This window comes from Pogona vitticeps, chromosome 3, assembly GCF_051106095.1.
Source record: "Pogona vitticeps strain Pit_001003342236 chromosome 3, PviZW2.1, whole genome shotgun sequence".
Lineage (NCBI taxonomy): Eukaryota > Metazoa > Chordata > Lepidosauria > Squamata > Agamidae > Pogona > Pogona vitticeps.
The window spans coordinates 237,867,414-237,884,307 of NC_135785.1; the positions used below are offsets into that span (position 1 = coordinate 237,867,414).

The window sequence follows — 16,894 nt, forward strand, 5'->3', positions numbered from 1 at the left end:
CCATTTATCATAAGGCAGTTTGTGACTGGAGCAGAGAAGAAGCCTCATCCTGAAATTGCTTTTCAGTGTACCCATTTCCCAAAGTTATATCACACAAAGAGAAAGATAGAGTGATGGCTGCCAAAATGATTTTAAAGGGGAATTATACAAATTCATGCAGATTAGGGCCACAAATGGCTACTAGTCAGGACGGCTTTTATACAGCCTTTGATTCCTCTATATATCAGTTGTTGGAGTTTATGAGTCATAAACTCCAACAACTACAGTCATTCCTGCTGGTAAGTTTAGTGTAGGCAACTGCATTGCTGCTTATGTGCTGGTCCTTTGGTTAGCTTGAGCATGGCTCTTCTTTTATTCTATATCAAACGGATATAACTTCTCAGATCAAGATCAGCTTCATCTTCAGCTGAGGTTTGTTGGACAAGGTAAATGAGTACATTACACAAATGTGAAAATCAACACATGATCACCCAGATTCTAGACTTGCCACTTTTAAACCTCAACTCAAAGAAATCCCGGTTGTATGCTTTCACTTTATTGCAGACAGATTCACTCATGCAATGATAATGAAGAAATGCACTATAAAACAGCCAGAAATCTCACAGTGAGTGGTCCCTTTGACACCAGACCAAAACTCATGGAGAGAGACTGGAAGTCAGGCTTAAATGTCCTCCTCTTTTTCTGCAACCTTTGGCACTCTTTGAGCTCTCCAAGGTTCTGCTGGCACTGAACTGACTTGCCCCATCCTGCATGTGGAGACTAGAAGGGGACACCAGCTTTGGGACAGAAAAAAAACAGATTGCAGAAGTGAAGCAAAAGCACATCAGAGGATGGAGCCATTTCCTTTGATATCTGGCCAAAACAAATGACAGTCAAACAAAATATTACTGTAATATCATACATTTGCAATGATCTCTTCCCCTCAAAAATGCAAGCATAAGTAAGTGGTCTACTCCTAGAATGTCTTCTTGCTTGGGAAGGTGTGGCCTTGGAGCATGTAACATTACCAAATTTATCACCAGATTTATTAGCAAAGCAAGGTTTACCATTATTCAAAAAGGACTACTCTGCACTTACTACTCCATCTACCTCTGTCTACAACATAATATTCATAATCTTGGTTCCTCTGACTGCATTTGTTTAATTGCCAGCTTTTCTGATATGGGGATTTCTGGGTGCTTTCCAGTTAATAATAGGAAGCATAGAGAATACACCGAATAACCGATTCTCCTTTGTCTATACCAGTGGATCCCAACTTTAGGTTCCCAGATGTTCTTGGACTACAGCTCCTAGAAATCCTGGCCAGCACAGCTAGTGGTGAAACCTTCTGGGCATTTTAGTTTAAGAATATCTGGAGACTCAAGGTTGAAAACTAGTGATCTATACTGCTAGAGAAAGGTAATTGATTTTATTTATTTATTTTGTAAATTTATATACCGCTGACTGCATGTGGGACAGTACTCTTAAGTGGTTTGCAAAGACAAAATAAACAATAACCCCAACCATCCAACAAAACCCAATAAGAGTAGTCCATCGCGACTAGATAGGCGGGATAGAAATTAAATAAAATAAAAAAATAAAAATAAGATAAATACCTATATCAAGTGCACTTTTTTTACACTGCCTGAAATGAAATGTCAACTAATTCTTTGAGATTGCAACTTCCATCTTGGTGCTTTGGGTTTTGATCCAAGGGCTCCAAAATCCACCCAGGATGATTTTTAGAGTCTTCTCTTTCTAACCCTGTCTCAGGTTTTGCCTAATGAAGAGTCCCGAGGACTTGAAAACTCACTTTTTTTCCTATTTAATGTTCTAATAATACCCAACCCTGCTTTTAAATTCACCTGCAATGCTAATTAGGGCATATTTTTCAAACAGCTTTAAAGCTATTTGAAGGCATAGCACTATGCATACTTTCCTGTGAGTGAGCACTGCTAAAGCAACATTCACATGATTGCATAACATTGTGAATGACATGCAAACCATTTTCCTTTTCTACAGCACCTGCTAGAAAGCAAGAGACCACGAGGTGGCACAGTTTTCCATAGAGTGAGTGGTTCTCCTTTAGTATCTGCAAGCAAAAATAAAGAGATAAATATCTCTCCTTTCATATCAGCCTGGCATTGATTCTTTTCTAAAATGCCTTTTCCTCCTTTAAACATAAAATGCAATTTTCCTAATTGAGTTATATTTTGTTTGAAGAGCCATGTTTCATTCAGTATCAGTTCTAAAATGGCTTATTAAACAAGGAATTAGTTATTCTGCAACACTGTAATGGGTTGGTGCTGCTACATCCACTAGCCCACAGTGCACACATACTTCTAGTTGTAAAAACTGGGCTGAATTCCTAAGCAAATTTATCTGGAAGTAGATCTCCTTGAAACCAATGTGACCTCTGTGCAAAAGTGGCAGTGATCATGCTTTGGGGGGCAGGTGTGCTTTATGCACCATTATATTGTTTTAAGAAGACAGTAACAGGTTTTCATTAATTAATGGTATAAAACCTTTTAGTGGGGACTTGGGCAAGCTACACAGTCCCAAGGTATGTCCAGAAGAAGGGGAAATCCTTTAAGAAAGCCTGAAAAGGATCAGCAAAAGTCAGAATTGACCTGATGGCAATTGATCATGATGATGGTGCTTTTTATCATAGAATCATAGAATGATGAAGTTGGAAGGCGCCTATAAAGTCAATGAATCCAACCCCCTATTCAGTGCAGGAATCCAAGTTAAAGCGTACAGATTAGAGATGGGCTATTTATATTCGTATCCCTGAGGATACAAATAGCAGCACCACAAGTGCCACGGATGTCCATTCCCCCCCCTCCCGAGAACCAGTAGTGGAGTCCTTCATCGTTGTTGTCACGCCACTTGCAGAAGGAGCCAGGTTGGCTCTTCCCTGTCTCCCCACGCAACCAACTCACTCTGGCAAGAAGGCAGGATAAGGAATCTGCCCGCTCATGTCTCCAGTGTTGGAACATTCACCAGCTCCAAGGTAATTGGTTCCATTGTCATACTGCTCTTACAATTAAGAAATATTTCCTGATTCTCAGGTAATGTACCCATGTCTTTGCCTATTTTATTCTTTGCCAAATCTGAGGAAGAGAAATTCATGCAAGGCCATCCCATGAGCTTGGTGGCAGGGAGCCCAAAGTTCAGTCTTCTCAACCAATTCTTATAATTCTGAATCCAGAGACACAGTACCACCCTCATAATATATATCATGCGTAATACAGTATATGTAATGCTCCAAATTGCCAGACTTGGCCCTACCAATAGGCGCAATGAAACAGCTGCCCCAGGAGAGCAGCTTGTAAAATTTTCTACTGTAGGCACCAGAATAACCCGGTTATCCCAAGATACAAAGGACCTTGACTCAGAGTATGTTGTGGGGGCAAGGGCCCCTTTTTATTTTTATCTTTACTGCAGGCTGCAAAATGTGTTCGGCTTCTCAGACAGCAACATGTCTTGCTCTGCTTTGAAGCTATTCGCCACATGATCTGTACATCAGAAATTCATGATAAGGAGATCATGAAGTAGAAAATTTACCTCTGAACTTCATCAGCTGCAGTCTCACCATGAACACCGAGGCCGTCATTACAGGGGAATTTTCACATGTGATTGAAAATAGGGTGGTTATTAGTATAAATATTGAATAGCTTTGATATAAATTATTTAGAAAAAATGTTAAAATATTAAAGAAAGCTCACTGATTAAACAAAATGTTTTAGATTTGGTGAGAGAATGATTGAGCTTCTTAGTGAATGTTTCCTTGATTGATCTTTTTAAAACCAAGTGAAGGTCAATGTGTGTGAGATTACAGATCAATTTTCTTTTAAAAAAAGATCATGTGTCGCTTGGAGTATAAAAGAAGAAGTAGATCAATGGATATTTTCCACAGTATGGTTTTTGGCATAATCTCCACAGATGCCTAGATAAGATGTTTTAAAACATATATATTGTGTGTGTTTGGATCAGAATGTGTCATTTATGACTGATGCTAGAAAATTTAAAAAAATGATTTATAGCACTCATCATCATAGGCATCCTTCAGTCTCGAGAGACTATGGTAACATGCTCTGAATCAAGGAGTGTCCTCTCCAGAGCATGAAGCCTGGGTAAAGTAATATGGAGGATAGGCTGTTACCCAAGCAGCAGATCCCCCCTCTCCACATTGCTGAAATGGTCCAATGGAAAGGCAAGAGCCAATACAACTGGTTCCAGCAATGTTGCAGGAGTTGGCAGAACGACATGTGCTGCCTTCGGGACTCCAGCTCCGGATTTTGCCTCAAGGTTAACTCCTGAAGCCTTTTCCATTAGTGCATATAGCTACAAGGCAGTGGAGGTTTGAAATCGGAGTTTTCCTTCTCCTATAGCACTAGCTATTTAAAAAAAGAACAACAAATCAAAAACCCAACCCCTCCCTTTCCAACAAAGAAACCAACCAACACTTACCACAAATCTCTTCCCATTCATAGCCCATGAGATCTATCAGCTTAGATTTATCATGGGCTGATTGTGTATTTCTACATCTGCATTCTCTTCCTGAAACTACTGGCTCTTTTTGGCACACCTTCTAAACAAGAGTGCAATGATAATTAAGCGTGTGAATCTCTAGTGACCAGCATGCCTTCTTTGCCTATCCAGCTGCATCTGTTACATGGTGGCCAGAATGCTCTTTCCCTCTGCTCTCACATAAGGGCAATCATAAAAATCAGTCTACTTGGTTAGGAGGTCACCATGGCAGCTATCAGCAGCATCCACTGGTACAGTAAGCAAAGGTTCACCCAGGTGTGTGCCCGGCTGCTTGACAAAAAACAAGCAAAAAGGGAAAGCCGCTTATGTGTTGCCATTCTGTGTGTGATTTTCCCCAACAGGATTTTGGCCACTGAATTTGAAACAAGGTCCAAAGGTGTACACAACAGAAAAATAACATAACAGCCTTTCAATCTATCATAGAAAGTCTGTCCCCAGAACTGATAAGAAAAAGCCATCTTCCTCTCCTCAGAAAAGGCAGTCAGTACTTTCTCAGAGATTCTCTGTTCTTAGTCCACTTAATATGCAATGTACATTTTCTATCACTGAGCTATTGTTCTCCTGCAACAGAACACTGAACTGCAATTGTGGGGTATTTGCATTCCCCAGGAAAGCCCATTCTAAATTAAAGTGACTAAAGACTGCCTAGAAACATCCATATGATTGCAAGGTGAGCATAGATAAGGGAGAGGGTTAAAATCACCACTTTTAGTGCTTGCCATGTAAAGTGAAGTAGCAAAAAGAGGTACTGTATTGTATTCTAGAAGGCTTTCACGGCTGGAATCTGATGGTTGTTGTAGGCTTTTCGGGCTGTTTGGCCATGTTCCAAAGGTTTTTCTTCCTAACAATTCACCAGTGTCTGTGTCTGATATCTTTAGAGGACAGGAGTTAGAACTCTGTCTGTTAGAACACAAACCGAGTTCTTACTCCTGTCCTCTGAAGATGCTGGCCACAGAGACTGTGAAACATTAGGAAGAAAACCTTTAGAACATAGGTCAGGGAACAGGGATAAATTGCCCCAAATGGGGTAAAAGTGAAAATCCTGGGGGTAAAAGTGAAAATCCTGGGGGTAATGAGCAGAGTGCTACCCCCACTGCCCTTCTTTGGGATTGGGATGTAGACTGATCTTTTCCAGTCCTCTGGCCACTGCTGAGTTTTCCATTGATGATGATAAAAAAAGCACACTGGTCCTTTGATATTGGGCTGTGGCACCAGGGTGGGTGGCATGGCGTTTATCCTGGTTTGTTCCTTTTTGCACACCACACATAGAATGATTAAACTGGTAGGGAAAGCCCCCACCCCAATTCTGTGTTGGCTGCCTGTAGCAAGCATGTCATTGCTAGCACCACTCTGGTAGCCACTGATGATGATTAAATCCTCTGCGAGCTAGCAAAAATTTAATGCAACTTGCTAGTTGCTTGCTCCTTGATCCTTTCCCTCCTCCTGCTTGCTAGAGAGTTCCATTACTACTCCCTATACCACACCATGGCTGGAGTGCAATGTGTTCCAGCAAAAATAGTGCACATCTTTATCAAATTTGGTGCATCCTGCTAGTTTGGTACACAGCCTGTGTAGATTCAATAATATTTTAATTCAAATAATATATGATTTCCTTCCTTTCAAATCAAGGGGTTAATGTCGGCATATATAATTTGGGGGGGGGGGGGGTAAAAGGTAAAAAAGTTCCCTGACCCCTGCTTTAGAGCATGGCCAAACAGTCCAGAAAACCTACAACAACCAAAAGAGGTATTCATATTTACTACCCTGTAGATTTCCACATCAGCAAGATTTGCATATGCATCATCTGCTAAAATATGGCTTATAACTTTACGCAGTTGCCAAAGCTTCTGCAGGTTTGATCAAAGCTTGGCAAAGTTATTTTTAGGCTACAACTCCTGGCCACAGAATTATGAAAGTTTCTAAACTTAAAAGCCTCATAGCTGGATAGCCCAGAGTTCCATTCTCCACTTGACAGGGGCTTGATGATCTATAGGGTCCCTTCCAGCTCTGCAGTTCTAAGATGATGATAATGATGACAACAACAATTACCGGTACTACTGGTAGCATGGCTGGTGTAGGTGTGTTTTTTGACAGAAATTTTAGGAGAAATGTTCTAGGTAATGTGAGCTTAATGATCACCTATAAATTATAGCTTGTTAGGTTGCTGATAACGCTGGGGGTGCCTTGTTGTGGGCTTTTGTGTTTTTTGTTTTGTTTTTTAGGAGAGGAGCCGGAAGAAGAAAGTCCTCTACTTTCAGTCTTTTCTGGCTCAGGGATATGGCAGAGATGTAACTGGAAATTCAGAAAGAACAACCATCCTTCCTGTACTCTGCCTTTCTTTCCAGTCTTTACAGAATCTTTAGAAGGATAGCTTTCCCACAGTTGGGTCCCCCCCAGATGTTTAGACACATTTTCTCCCACCATTGGCCATGCTGGCTAGGTCTAACTGGAATTCTAATCCAAAACATCTGAAGAGACCCACCTCAGCTCTCTTATTTTATTCCATTGGTGAGAATTCCATTGTACAGAGGGTTAGGGTTACAATGTAATGCACACAGTTTTCGTATATCTTTAAACCCAATCAGAATTTCAATACTCCTGCAAATGATGAATTGTTTATCTCATCCCAGAATAGGGCAAGCCTACTGGCAACTCTTTGTGTTTCAGTTTAAAAAGTAAAATAAAATAAAAAAGGAATGGATAAATTGTTGTCTGCATACATCACAATTGCTGGGGGTGTGGGAAAGTCTCCCAATGGCAAAAACAATGGATTTTGTCTTGGCCATTCCCCCTCCTGTCCCCCCAAAACAGAATAATACTGTAGCAACTGACTGAAATCTGAAGGCATTATTTATAGCCTCGTAGGTGATAATGTCATACAATGGCCTCAACAGCTGATCTGATATAGTGTAGATTCTGCAACAGAACATGACTTGGGGACTAAAATGTCCTACCCTGGTGCATGAGAGTTAACTGGGTACAAACATGAAAAATGAGAGAGTGGTACTAGAACCACATATAATCTGATTAATCAAAGGCAGCTAATTCTATTCTATTGCTTTATATCAAGAAGAAAAATATAGGGTATGTTCTGATACCTCTCCACCAGCTGTCACATATATTTGCCTTATTCATCTTTTCTTCCAGAGCATATAGCAATAGTAAATTCTCCCTCCTGGCTATTGCAAAATGAGCTTGTGGGTATAGCTACACAAGCAGCAGGGAGCAAGTTAGTGTGGGATGCTTGGGAATAGTCAGGCTTGATTAGAATGATCTAATCAAGTCTGATCATTCACACGCCGATGGTTCCTATCAATATCATAAAGTGGCTTAATTAAGCAAACTATTTCAGAATATATGCAAATTAACCACTTCCCCTGCTCAGCAGAGGGCAGGAACAAAAAAAAATGTATATATGCCTACATCTGAAGCCACTCTTGTGGATTCAACTACAGACAGTTTCTTAACCATCCCTTTAACTATCCCTTTAAGGTTTCTCAACTATGCTTTTAAGGAAATACTTTTAAAGTTTTTTTTTATAGTTTATAGTTTTAATAGTTTTTTATAACTATTTTTTTATAGCCGCCTTAAGTCTTTTTAAGAAGATGGGATAAAAATGTTTTAAATAAATAAATAAAATAACTGATGTAGCTCATCCACAATAGTCTATATACAGACTAAATCTAAAAGAATGTGGGGTTTGTTTGTTTTTCATTTCTACCACCCTCAGCTGAGCAGGGGAAGTGATTAATTTGCCAATATCCTGAAGAGGCTTGTTTTGGATCAATTCCAGTGATCACACAGACTGGAAACAAACCAAACCAGAGTGATCCTACCCATACCAGAAAAGTAGAAACATCTTGACAGGGGCCACAAAGGGAGTGGTACGAATGCTCTGGGGGCAGGCTGGAGTGCTCAAGCAAAGACATCATTTGATCACCAGCCCTTCCCTGTAGTGCTCCGGACAGCCTGTGTAGTCAGCCTCTGTGTCTGGACTTCAACAGTACCTCTTCTTTTTATTATCTTTTATAGGACTTGTAGGATGAAGATTTACAGATCTGGTTCTAAATGAGAAGCAAGAATTATTTTAAAAAAACTGCCAGCATTCTTTACTTTGTGCTAAGTATGCAGGTTTGTATAAGCAAACAGCAAGAAAGTAATTCACAGAGATTTAATGATGTGCAATAAAGCCTCCAAAAATGGTAATTGAAAGTGACAGAAACATTAGTTTTGAAACAAAGAACATTTAATCACCAAGATTATACAGAATCATAATTTTTGTATGTTGTTTTCTTTGATAGAATTTACATTTTAATCTGTTGAGACAGCTAATCACTTTGGTCTGCCTTGTGCCAAGAGCCTGTCAGTATAAGGAAGAAGAAGAAGAAACAACGTGAAGCAGGAGGAAGTGGAGGCAGGGTAGTTTTCTGGAACACTAAAATAACATCACAAGAACAATTTTCACTGTTGAGTATGCTTGGCACATTTTCATAAGAACAAGAAAAATCAAACCAACCAACCAACCAGAGTCTATGCTTCATCTCGGCATCACCCACTAAGTCATGTGTGTCCCCTCTGGTGGCCAACAAGATACTCGTGAAAAAGTTTGAAGAAAAGCTGCACTCTGGCTTGCTTCCAGCATCTAAATATCAACACCATGTATCAGTTCCCATTTATTTATTTTATTTTTATTTATTAGATTTCTACCCCGCCTGAGTAGACCAAAGGTCTACTCTGGGTGGCATGGGATTTGAGAAAGAAGGCCACAAGCTAGTGCTCTGGTGGACCATCTGTTTCAGGCATGAAAGGTCAGAGCTGCACTGGCTAAGTATTTTATATGAGAAATTGTAAGTTCACAATTACTATTCCTGACAGAAAAGGGTATCAGTATCAGAAGTATTGCCATCAAGGCTGAGAAGAAAGTAAAGGGACCAGTGATCTGATCAAACACAAGGCAAGATCTTAAATATGAATGCAGGTGGTAGCTTCTACATCCCGTTCCATCTTTGCTAGAGAGGTTCATGGTCTTGGCATTTAATTCAGTTGAACTTTGTTCATAATGGCTATACAGTATAGTATGCTCAGTATTAGAAGTAATGTACTTCTGCATATCAATTACATACCAGTTGCCTAGGGGGTAACAAGTGGGAGTATCCAATTGCATTAATGTCCCATTAGTGCATTTCCCTTAAGGAACTCATTGGCCTCTGATCTAGCAGCTCTCTTTTGATATGCTTCCAACTGGGCTCTGCATTGGTATGTTGCTGATGTGGATATAGTACTGCATGAATACTGCAGATTGTGTCTATAGATCATGCTGACCCGTGCTTGCAGGAGCACACACAGAATTTGCACTTGCTTCTCATGTAATGCTCTTGGGCATGGCTGTAGCTCACCGAGAGTAACCTGGAATGGCATGGATGCAGTCAGGGCCCATTACAGTAACAAACAAACAGAACTGTTGGATTAGTACTATGACATAAGTGATTTGACTTGAGTTCTTTGCATATTACAAAAGATGTTGCAGATTTTTGGATTTCTGGTAAATTTCTCTTTTTGCTACACAGCAGAAGTACAGAGATTGCACAGAGGAGAATAGTGTCAAGTTCTTCAGATTCCACCCCTTTCTCATTAATTTGCACTTAATGTCTCAGTAACTCACTCTGAGACACTTGTAGGAGAAAAATTAAAAAGTATTTACTTACAATTACTGCAAATTACATATTTATACTGCATTCCTTACTGCATACATACTAGAAACGAACCAAACAGGTCAACAGTTGTTGTAGGTTTTTCAGGCTGTTTGGCCGTGTTCTAGAGGTTTTTCTTCCTAACGTTTCACCAGTCTCTGTGGCCGGCATCTTCAGAGGACAGGAGTTAGAACTCTGTTTGTGTTCTGAGTTCTCTAAGGCTGTGAAAGCCTTCGAGAGTGCAGCAGCAAAACAACTGCCACCAACCAATGAAATAAGGGGATAAAACACTCAGCAGAGAGGTGGAGTTTGCTCTGAATTTCAAATGCTGGAAACAACAAAGTCCCTCCCAGTCATTTAAACTACAGACAGCATGAAGGGTTTTAAATAAAACTCCCAATAGGAGATTTGTGGGGTCCATCACAGTGCTGCTGTGTGCTATTCAAGATACAATGAAGCCTCTGGGACAGCTTGTCTAGAGTTTGACAGTTCATCTAGCCCAATCATTTCTTTCTGCAGAGTGAAATGAATCACGCTTTTGAAAGAGGAACCCACTTTAATTACAAAATCAGGGGGGGAAATTATAGCATAACAAACATGTTATGTTTAGCAACAGTACCCACTGCAGTTTGTTACAGCTCATGAAATGAAAACTTGAGATCAAGTTAATCCTTAATGTAACCTCGTAGCGCAGTGGTTAATCTGCTGTACTGCAGCTAAAACTGTGCTCACGACCTGGGGTTTAAATCCCAGGTAACCGGCTCAAGGTTGACTCAGCTTTCTATCCTTCTGAGGTTGGTAAAATGAGTACCCAGCTCGCTGGGGGGGGGGCAATGGGTAGCCTGCATAATTAACTTGTAAACCGCCCAGAGAGTGCATGAAGCGCTATGGGGCGGTATATAAGCAGCACGCTTTGCTTTTTGCTTTTTATTAACCACTCAACGTTTTGCCCATAATACCTATTATCTTTGGGGGCAACTGCCTCTTGATGAGCATGTGCCACTTTATTTTTATTGATTATTGCTATGGTGTAACTGAAGGTGGTAGATATTACTCAAAGCATAAGCATCCTTCAGTCTCGAGAGACTATGGTAACATGCTCTGAATCAAGGAGTGTCCTCTCCAGAGCATGAAGCCTGGGTAAAGTAATATGGAGGATAGGCTGTTACCCAAGCAGCAGATTCCCCCCTCTCCACGTTGCTGAAATGGTCCAATAGAAAGGCTATAGCCAATACAACTGGTTCCAGCAACGTTGCAGGAGTTGCCAGAACGATGCGAACTGCCTCTGGGACTCCAGCTCCAGATCTTGCCTCGAGGTTTACTCCTGAAGTCTTTTCCATGAGTGGATATAGCCACAAGGCAGTGAAGGTTTGAAATCGGAGTTTTCCTTCTCCTGACAATAATAATCACAATAATAAACATAACAATAATCATGATCATAACAAACACAAGCACAGAGTATATGAATGCCAGGAGTATGGGAAACAAAGAAGAAGAATTGGAAACTTTAATTCAGGAGGATAAGTGTGAAAGGAGTACAGTATTTTTGAGTATTACTCAAAAAAGTCTGCATTAATGAAGCGGGGTGGGAGGAGAGATCCAGACACCCATATCTCTCTGCTCTCATAGGCTGTATTCATAATTTCGTAACAGCCTTAGAACTGTAGAGCTGGAAGGGACCCTATGGATAATGAAGTCCAGCCCTTGTCAAGGAGGCACAGTTGGGAATTTAACTCCCAACCTCTGGCTTTGTAGGCAGAGACCTAAACCACTGAGCTATTCAGCAGTTATTTGCATCAATATAGTTTAAGGGTATAAATTATTGTTTTGTTTTTGACCTGTGTAGCCCAATATGCTTTAGTGATGGGGGGGAATAAGACCTAAGGGTAATCAAAACCCCTACATCCAGCATCACCTGTAGAAAGATAATTTATTAACATCCTACAACTACTTAGTGCATATAAAGGAGCACTACAGAACATATGAATTGTCATATTTTTCTAGAACTCCTCTCCTAAGATTTATGAAACTTTTGGTTATATCTCTTATCCAGCTATTTGCTAGATTTATATAGCACCTTTCTCCCATATTAAGGCACTTAACATTTTAAAAGAATAGAATAAAATTTAAGAAACATGATACAAACATTAAGAAAGAGAGATAAAGGTGGGAAAAGAAAATAATCAAATTTAGTTAACATTGTTCCTACACCATGATGATGTTACAGAATTAGCATGCTTCCAGCTAAATTGATAGATGGAACCTCAATGATAGAACACTGAAGATTAATCAAAAAAACCTTTTGGTCTCTTGTAATGGCATTCTCATGAGGCCAACCAAGAATAAGAGCTGAAAGAACAAAGCCCTCTACTTTGGTTCAGCTGTCACTATTTTGGAAGTGATGGAACTAAGTAACACATGGAGGAGACTGATATTTTACTCTCTATATTGCAGTCAAGCTGAATGGCTGCTAATCTCAATCTCTTATTATAGGTTAACTGGTCTGGAAGACTATTTGTAGAACAGAGTCCAAAGTTTTGGCTGTGCTTCTGAGGGCCGTACAATACATTACAGATGGTCCGGAACTGGAGCTGCAATCACACTACTATTATAGAGACATGATTTAGTTAGTATTCTGTGTCTGAGAAATAATGTTTAAAAAGTTTATATCAGGAAGATCAATTAAAAAACAAACAAGCTAATTTGCAAAATTTGGAAGGTGAGAAAAGGTACGGCAATCCCATACAATCAGCACTTCAGGAATTCCCTCTTTGAATGACAGGTTATACTGCATGTATTATTTAGTTTGGTCTTCACTAGAATTAGATTTCATTACCAGCTTTTCATCAGCAGTAAAATGCTATCCTCAATCATATGACCTGCTCTTTAGTTCTGGGCAGGTATAGTAACATCAAGCAAGATAACTAGATAGTTTAATAATAGCCTCTATGTATTTCTGCCTTTTAAAAAAAATCAAGCTGTGAATTATTTACGGGATTTGTCTTAAAGTATGGGCCTTGATTTGCCCTATATGCTAACAGCATATTTTCAACAGCTGAATGATCCTCATTCAAATATGAAAATTTAATTTCCCTCCTTATGTTTAGGAAATTTATAAAAATAGAATTTTTCAAAGCTGCCTTTAATAAAGGAATCTCCAGGATACTGTAATTTTTCTTTTCTTTTTGTATGAATTTTACACTTTATAGTTGAGTATTGCTATATAGTTATGTCGGGTTTTGTGGAATTTTAAGTTTTAACCGATAGACTTCAGACAAATCAAATCAAATCCATCAAATTTTGCAGCATTTTCTTTGGTGCTCAGAAGACAAAATTGGTGAGGATTATGAATGAATTTATCCATCATTACAAGGCCTGGAATGAGGGCTGAAACCCATGCAATTCACTTTGGAATAGAGGCGTAGTTTGTAGATTTTGTAAATATATAAATCACATGCATTTCCTTCCTTCGTTTCCACATACAGTTTAGTCCATTCTGTCAGCATCCATTCCTTTTATGTGGAACAGTAACAACAGATATCTCTGCCATATATAATATGTATATTATAAATTGTTTCTAACATACCAGTTTTATATTGATGACAGGGTAAGCTGTACCTGCTCATGTAGCTACAGTATATTTCTAAAATCAGCATTGTAACGTGGCTGAGCCACTCTGAGGTCACCTTCTACTCAGGCCTCTCAGAATGCCCACCACGCCACTAAACACTCTTGCTGCCACCAACCTTTCCTTTAAATCAAAAGGACAAGGGTTTCTTCAAACAAAATAAAGTATTTATTGATTTGTACAAAATAAAAGGAGTAAATCACTGGTATAGAATCAAGTTGTCAATCACGGTTACTAAAACGCTAACTCACACAGACTTTCCCTCACTGACACTCAGGCACGCAGGCCCCTTTCTCTCACACACTAGATCTCTCCAGATCTCAATCAATCTCCCTCACACACTCTTCCACCCCCCTTTTTATACCAGCTCCTCCCCTTCAGTTCCACCCTCCGTCACACCATTGGCTGATGATTCACTGCCCAGCTGTGACGGACAGGTGAGGTCATGGCTACCCGTTACAAGCATGTAAAGATAAAAAAAAAGAAAGAAAGCCAAGAAAAGATGAAGCAAAAACAACATCCAAAAGTAAAATGTGTTAAAAGAAAAATGTGAGGCAAAAAAGAAAGGAAACAGTTATACAGCGGCTGAAATCATGTAGCTTAATGTAGTATGTTGTTCTAGACAAGATCCATTGAATCAATGGAACTTACATAGGAGTTGAATCATCAGATCCTCACTGATTCAATGGACTTTAGTGCGACTCAATACAATAAGCAACAGGATTTCGGCCAGTATCTTTCCTAAAGGTCTCTCTATGCCAAAAGTAAGTATTGTGAGTTGAATACAGCCTCCATGCATGCTTTAATCCCATTTACAGGAGTGCAAAAAGGTAACCATGAATAATAAGTCCCATTGATTTTAACAAGTATGAAGTATAGCTAACTAAAAGTATTTTTAAAAAATTGTTACTGATTATGTGGAAGAACAGTACAGGAATAGGTGACTTCTCCCATTCTAGTATGTCAGACTGGGATTCAGAAGGCCTGGGTTCAAGTCCTTACTTGGCCATGGAAATTCACTGGGGTTTGGCATTGGTAAAATCACCTCTTAAATAACTCACATACCTTGGAAACCTTACTACAGTCAACATAAGCTGGAACTGACTTGACAGCACATAAAACACAATGACACAGTTGTCAAGGTTAATTGAGAATTTCAGTAAGAAAGGACAGGTGTTGGCTGAGACAGGCACTTGTGAGAGAAGAAACAGGTTCCCTTCCCCCCCTGGGCTTCTCTGGAAACTGCTTCTCTTTTCTCATGTGCTTCCCCAGTTTTCTTCTCATTGGTGTATGCTTTAAGAGGAGGCTGGCTCTTTCACAAACCAGTGTGTGGCTGTTTATGACAGGATCTATTTGTATGCAAAGAAAGGAAACCTCCAGTCTGAGGAGATAAGTTCTGTTTCTAAGAAGCAGCCTAGCGGTATTGCTTCACTTGTCAGGTATGATGTTTTCATACTTTCTCATAAAGTTTAATGTGATTACTTAGTTGTTGCTTTCTCTGTTTGGAGGAGGACTGCTTGTAATATGGATGCAAATTTAAACAGTCTGAAAAAATTAATAGCTACCTTTGTGCTGGCAATTTACAACTGGGCAAAATGGTGTTCACCCTTCTTTCTCTGTACCCCAAAACCTTTATCTTCTTTTGAATAAGTATAATTGGTCTCCTTAGAAGAGGATTTGGTTAATTTGTGTCATCTCAAAATGAGTTTCTGTGAAGAGCTAGTCCAGGGGTTTGTGTGTGTATGTGTGTGAGGGGGAAATCCCCATAGGGTTTCCTGGCAAATGCCTTCTCTCTCTCTCTCTCTCTCTCTCTCTCTCTCTCTCTCTCTCAGATTCTGGCAATTTGGAGTCACTTGTTTATGTATGAGAAAGAAGTCGGTGAATCGTGTCATCTTGTACTGAGAATGCTTAAGAGAAAAATATCTGGTTAATATGAGGAACAGGAAATGTGGCTAATTAATAGTAGGTAGGATAAATTAGTTTGAAAAACCACAGCTCATCACCCTTCAGATTTGATCTTGTAATAAAATGACGCAGAATATGACCCTTTAGCTATGTTGTACAGTGAAAAACATTATTCAAAATTTTGAAAGATGTTTTAAAAGAATTCAGAATTAGCTATATTTCTCCTCCCCCTTCTCAACTTAATATCCCTGGGTCCAAAAGTCTAAAGTAGTTCCTGTTTTTGTCCAACCATTCTGAGAATCCTAATACTCAGGATTAGCTTTCACAGATAATAATTTGAACCCTAATTACACAAGACATGCTAGTATCTTGGTGCTTTTAAACATTTACTAGGACTGGGGCTTCACCACCTCCCCCAACACACTCTATGCATGAACGGAAGTACTTCAGCATGGACACTGTGTATGGATTTTAATTATCCCATCACCCCATGCTATATACATATAGTGAGAATAGGAAAATTCATCAGGTGGGGGGGGGATTTTCTGCTGCCAGGATCCTCTGAAAGCCACAGGGACTAGCCAAAATATGGAAGAAGAAAAAAGTGGAGGAAGTGGTCAGAAATCTGTTTCCAGTTTTGGAAAATTTTATGGTGTTTTTTTGGAGGGGGTGGTTAAATATTGCAGAGCTGCATTACAATTTGTTTAAAAGGTGAATCACCGTTCCTGGAGTGGCAATTTGACTCCCTGCCCCCCCCCCAGGAAAAAATACATTTTGATTACACAATGGAGTCTGTTGGAACCAGGTGTGCTGCATGCCTATCTCAGTATATAGAATAATCTACATTGTCATTCACCAGTTATAAGAGAACAGTGTTTTATGGGGATTATATGCTACACATTGGCTCAGCATACCAGTTTGTGTGTTTTCAAGTTTCTCTAGAATACTCCCCCAGATCACCTGATTTTAGGAGATTAGTTCCAAACCTTAGGTCCCCAGATGTTCTTGGACTAAAACTCACAGAAGCCTTCACTGCTAGCTGGGTTGGCCAAGATTTCAGGGAGTTGAGTCCAAAAACATCAGGGGATCCAAGGCTGGGAACCACTGGCTCATAAGATAATGAGCTGCTATTTCACCC

General features: G+C 39.7%; 1 protein-coding gene across 1 annotated transcript in view; it reads left to right on the forward strand.

The window, feature by feature from the left end:
* Window positions 1–13,908: 13,908 nt before the first annotated feature.
* Window positions 13,909–16,894, forward strand: part of STARD13 (StAR related lipid transfer domain containing 13) — a 255,721-nt gene continuing 252,735 nt past the window's right edge. Inside the window, exon 1 of the mRNA XM_072993776.2 lies at window positions 13,909–15,290. The gene's annotated coding sequence lies outside the window, so the exon portion shown is untranslated. The remainder of the gene's footprint in view (window positions 15,291–16,894) is intronic.